Source organism: Microtus pennsylvanicus, chromosome 12 (assembly GCF_037038515.1).
Source record: "Microtus pennsylvanicus isolate mMicPen1 chromosome 12, mMicPen1.hap1, whole genome shotgun sequence".
Classification (NCBI taxonomy): Eukaryota; Metazoa; Chordata; class Mammalia; order Rodentia; family Cricetidae; genus Microtus; species Microtus pennsylvanicus.
This window is the reverse complement of record NC_134590.1, coordinates 41817470-41823469: the sequence shown is the minus strand read 5'-3', so window position 1 is coordinate 41823469 and position 6000 is coordinate 41817470.

The window sequence follows — 6000 nt, the reverse complement described above, 5'->3', positions numbered from 1 at the left end:
AAACAGAAATAAATGGATAAAGAAAATTTGGAATTGAAGTGGTTTGCAGGGAAATGGGCCCTGTAGGGAGTGGCACTATTAGGAGGTGTGACTTTGGTGGAATAGAAGTGGCCTTGTTGGAGAAAATGTATGATGGGGGGGGGGGTGGACTTTGAGATCTCCTATGGTCAAGCAACACCCAGTTTAGAACAGAGCTCACTTCCTGTTGCCAGTGGATCATGATGTAGAATTCTCAGCTCCTTCTCCTACACCATGTCTGCCTGCACACTGTCATGAAGAAAATGGGCTAAACCTCTGAAACTACAAACCACCCCAAATTAAATTTTCCATTATAGGAGTTGCCATGGTCATGGTTTCTCTTCACAGCAAAAGAATCCCTAACTAAGACAGGTATATATGGACAAAAGAATTTTCGTTTTTAATTGGTATGTTATTACTAAGTTTTTACATCCCAACCACAGTTTCTGTCTCCCCTACCTCCACCTCATTGCAATCTCTTCCCTGATCTCCTCTCTATCCCCCATCCCATCCACTCCTATTTTGTTTCCATTAAGAAAAGGGCAGCCCTTCCATGGATATCAACCAAACATGGCATATCAAGTTGCAGAAAGACTAGGCACCTTTACTCATATTAAGACTGGACAAGACAAGCAAGTAAGAGTGAACAACCTAAAAGTTATCAATAGAGTCCTAGACAGGGCTTGCTCTCACCGTGAGAAGTCCCACAAAAAGATCAAGTTACAAAACTGTAACATTCATTCAGAGGGCCTAGGTCTGTCACATACAAGTCCCCTGTTGCCGGTTCAGTCTCTGAAAGTTCCTATGAACCCACATTAATTGATTGTTATGGTGCCTGCTGACTCCTACAATTCTTCCTCCTCCTTTTCTGCAGGATTCCCCAAGCTCTGCCTAGTGTTTGGCTGTGGGTCTCTGCATCTGTTTCAATCAGTTGCTGGATGAAGCCTCTCTAATGATAATTAGTCTGGGCACTAATCGATGAGTATAGCAAAATATCATTTAGGCATCATTACATTGTCTTTTTTTTTTTGACAGTTGTTTGGTTGTACTGTACGTCTCAGGGATGTCTAGGCTCTGGGTCCTGGTGTTCTGGGCAGTGTCGGGGGAGGAAGGTTCACCGTTGTTGCATGTGTCTCAGACTGGATCAGTCATTTGTTGGCAACCTCCACAATTACTGCACCACTTTTACCCTAGCACATCTAAGTTGAAGGTTATATGACTGGGTCAGTGTCCCAATTCTTCCACTGATAGTCTTGCTTCATTACGGTAAATGGCCAAGTCAGGCAAGTATCCCCTGTTTCTAGGTATCTTAGCTGGGGACCCGCGTGCACAAAAAAATCTATGTAGCCATAAATAAGAATTCATTTGCATGTAGATGGTCATTTAGGTTGTTTCCACTCCCTTGCTATTATTAATATAGCATAGATAGATGTTCATCAATGAATGAATGGATAGTGTGATGTGGTATGGAAATATGAATGTTGCCATATTATTCAGAAATAATTCAGAAAATCAAATAAGGAGTCTGTAAGAACAAAATGCATGGACTTAAAAATGTATTACAGTAATCCATTTCATCCACACTCAGAAAAAATAAAAAGATGCTCTCCCTCCCTAATACGTGGATCTTAGTCTACAGCATATACTTGTCATATGTTAACAATTCTGAGTGTGGATAGGTACAGTGTAAGATTTAGAAAGGAAACAAGAAAGGATAAAATTCAGTGGTAAGGAAAAAAAAATGGAAGCAGAAGGACAAATAACTATGAAAGATGATATAGAGCTAACTTTTTTTCTAATTTCAACTGTGTCATAATGTGGGGTGATTTGTTTGTCTGTTTTGCTAATAGATAAGAACATTTTAATGTAACAGATAGTGAAAGTGTAAAATCCTAAGTGAAGCTAGTCTAAATGTAAAGAAACTCACGGAGATATACAGAATTTGAGAATGGGTGTTTATTTAAATGGCTACCTTAATCTGGCTGTGAGATGTTTCTATTTGTAATTCATTACAATAAAGTGGTGTAAAAAAGAGGCACATTATGGCATTTGCTGTAAAACATAAAACCAGAAGCCATATTCAGAAGAGCAGAACGGTATGTTTTCTCTTATATGTGGAATATAGTTTATGTATGTGTGTGGTCATACGGTGTAGAGGGTTATGTAGAAAGGAGATCATGAGATGAGAAGACTTCTTAAGAATCGTAGGAACGATAGACAGTAATCAAATACACATGATGTAAATAGAAGAGTAGCTAAGGGAAGAAAAGGAACCAGTTGAAGTGGGGGCGGGGGCTCTCTTGGAGAGCAGTTAGAGAGTGTGAATAAAAACTAAGTATGACAGCAATTGTTTATGCAGACTCTGTGATGAAACCCATTGCTTTGTATGCTATCCTTAGGAACCAATTAAAGGAAATAATAAAGCAAATAATATCATGATATATGTGCCTTGTTATCACATTTGCCTTTCTCCATAATCTTCTGAAGAAAGCAACATTAATTAATATTTTGTTTCTGAATTGAAAATATGTGCAAAGTTAAATACATTTACATTGTATTATCTACTATTTTTTTTTAATGTCATAGAACTGTAATTGGATGGCCAGGAATCCAGTGTATCATATGTCGACATATATGTGATATATGTTTAATTAATGTATCCCTTTGCTTCAGTGTGAACATCAAAAGTAGCAAAGTTTGCAAGCAAAATATCAATCAAAGACAAATTTTGTCACCTAATTCTGTTTTACATAAGACTTTAATATTTAATCTTCACCTGGAAACACTGATCCTCCATTGGCTTCCACATTTGATTCTAATTCAGCATTAGAACTTGGTTCCAATATCACCTTCTACATCTTCATTCTTCTACTGATGTGTAATAGTTTCCCACTATTCCTCAGCATTTACCCCTAGTCAAGCCAAACTGGATAAATCTAATTTTTATTACATTGTATTTATTTATTTTTATATTTTCAATGGTTTGTGTGTGGAGGTCAGAGGGCAACTTTTGGGAGTGAGTGCTCTACTTGCAGCAGGTGGGTACCAGGGATGAACTCGGGTTGTCAGCCTTTCCCCACTAAGCCATATCACCTGTCTCGGTTTTAGTTTATACGTAATTGAAGATTGTATGGAGTTGCCAATGTGCTTTCTTGGGCATTGTCTCTTCTCAAGCCTGGATGAATGTGTAATCATGAAGAACCTTTGTCTTATTCTTGTGCATCTCCAGTACCTGGAATAGTAAGATAACTCTTCCTTTAACTGTGAAAGAACACAAATAAAAACATTTTTAAATCAAAAACCTTTTCATTATAACTCTATAAAAACTCCAACACAAGGAATACATTCATTCATGTCCCCATTCTGTTAGGAACATTGAATAAAAATGTCCTATTTTGATGACAATTTAGGTAATTGATTAATAATGGCAATGATTCAAAAGCAAAAACTGGCTAAAGGGCTGTCTTTTTAGATTGCAGTATTCATTATGAAATAAAGTGTTTGTAAATGCATTTAATTCCATACTTGTTCTTCTGGTCCTTGGACAAATTTAATGGAACCAATAACATATTTCCTTGGTTTTAATTATGCACAGTAAGTATTTTTGATGTTGCCAATTTTCCTAAAGAATAACAAATGCTGCCTTTTGCTCAATAGCTTTGATTGTGTACATTACATGCTAAACATGTTCTTTTTTCTGTAGCAGCTATTAAGCTTGTCGACACCCACAATGTCCCAGCATGGCCAACCATCCCCCTAGGATATCTCTACTAAATAAACGTAACTTTTGGCTGTTCACTCTTTGAAAAGCAATATGGAACATGCTGGAAGTATTAAAAGGGGAAAAACTCGATCTAGTGGAAGAGTAAAAGATAGTGCAAAATGGGTAGAATTATCTTCATTGCTGACTTTTTAAAATTCTGATGCTTTTCTTCAGTTCTATGCCCTTTCTTTTACTTCATTGCTGATTGAAATATACTTGCATGTTTATGGAAGTATGTGTCTATGTGCATCCAGCTGCGTTTAAAAATGACGGTAGATCATGGTAACGCCTTCATTCTTCTTTTAGACTACCTTAATCTTCAGAAGACATGGTGCTGTTGGTGTTTACTGAATTAAATCTACTGATGCATGGTTTAGTATCTCAGTTTACATCACCCCCAGAAAAGCAAAAAGCCATTCCTTTCTCTTACTATTTTTCTCTGGTATACACATTCTCAGCAAGCTAATGAATGTGCACATAAAGCTAATCCATTACACACTTTAAAATACTTTTATAGTGACTTCTGAATATCATCTATTCCCTTTGCTTTCTGAGCAAGGAAAGCATTGCATGAGCTACAATAAAAACCCATGTGAAGTAGGAATATTTTAATTAACTCACATGGTTAACTTAAATAATAATACTATTAACTCCAAATAATATTAGTAATCACTGAAAACTCTAGGAAAGCTTTCATTTAATTTCTTTCTCTAACTCAGAAACAGCCTTCCAGAACCCTATCAATAAATGTTGTGGTCACCTGTGTGGGGAAAATGACAATGTCTTTGTTCCATGAGATACAGAAGCCAGAAAGAAAGAAAGAGAAGAGTTTTAGCCTAAGATTCAAAATTCATATTGGTTCAAAGGGAAAGCAGATACAAAATAATAACTAAATTATAATATTTATTTGGGGGAATATCATCAGCATACTGTCCAAAGCAGAAACACTAACAATGGAAGGCTTTGATTAGATAGATTACAAATAGGCAATAATTAGCTAGAAACTGATAGCACAGAATATAAAGATGATAAGTAGGTATTAGATAGGAAGGAAGGTGCTTTGAATAGGTTACTCCCATGCATTCATGCCAGTTGCTGAGGTAAAAATTGTTAGCATACATATTTTACAAATAAGTAAAATTAAGACTCAAAGAAACTTTCTAAAGGTCACATACACAAATAATAGTTGAAAAACTTTCATCTAAATAAATCATTTCCCTGGGTCTGAAAAAGCATGGGATAAAACCGGATTTGCTGAACATAGCAGACAATGAGGACTACTGAGAACTCAAGAACAATGGCAATGGGTTTTTGATCCTACTGCACGTACTGGCTTTGTGGGAGCCTAGGCAGTTTGGATACTCACCTTACTAGACCTGGATGGAGGTGGGTGGTCCTTGGACTTCCCACAGGTCAGGGAACCCTGATTGCTCTTGGAGCTGATGAGGGAGGGGGACTTGATCGGGGGAGGGGGAGGGAAATGGGAGGCGGTGGCGGGGAGGAGGCAGAAATCTTAAATAAATAAATAAATAAATAAATAAATAAATAAATAAATCATTTCCTCTTAATGACTCTACTTTTGCTTTCAGGTAGAAGAAGGGAGAGAGGGATGGAGAGATAATGAATAGAGATGTTTATTCTAAATGAATAAACATCTCTATTCATTTTAAGAGAAAACATTATAGGCAAGAGATACAGGACCCACAGATAGCATTCAAGTTCTTCAATGATTTTCCGGCTTAGAGAAAACAATGTATAAGATGATATGGTACAATGACTCTCAAAATTAAGAAAATGTAAATGACAGTCTCAAGGAGCTATACAGAAATTGATTTCTAGGTAAAGTTGTTTTATCATTAGTTTAAAGTATGTTCTGAGAGGTATTCTTGGAAGTGGCAGAATCCTCCAGAAACAGAGGCATGATTGTTCTATATTTAAGGTGTAAGTTACAAAGAGACTGAAGATGACTAAATGGAAAACAGACCATTGACTGAGAACCTCGAAGGAAAGATGAAAGACAAAGACCTACAGAGGGAGAAATGGTTGCATACAGACTGGAAGAATTCATAGGGAAAAAGATAAAGATACAAATGATTCACTCTCCAGCTCTTGATGATGTTCCATCAAGCTTTTAATGCAAGAGCTAAAACCCCAAATTAGACTTTCATTTACATCTCCTGTCCTCTCAGGTAACTCAAGTACACACCAGTTTCCGGCAG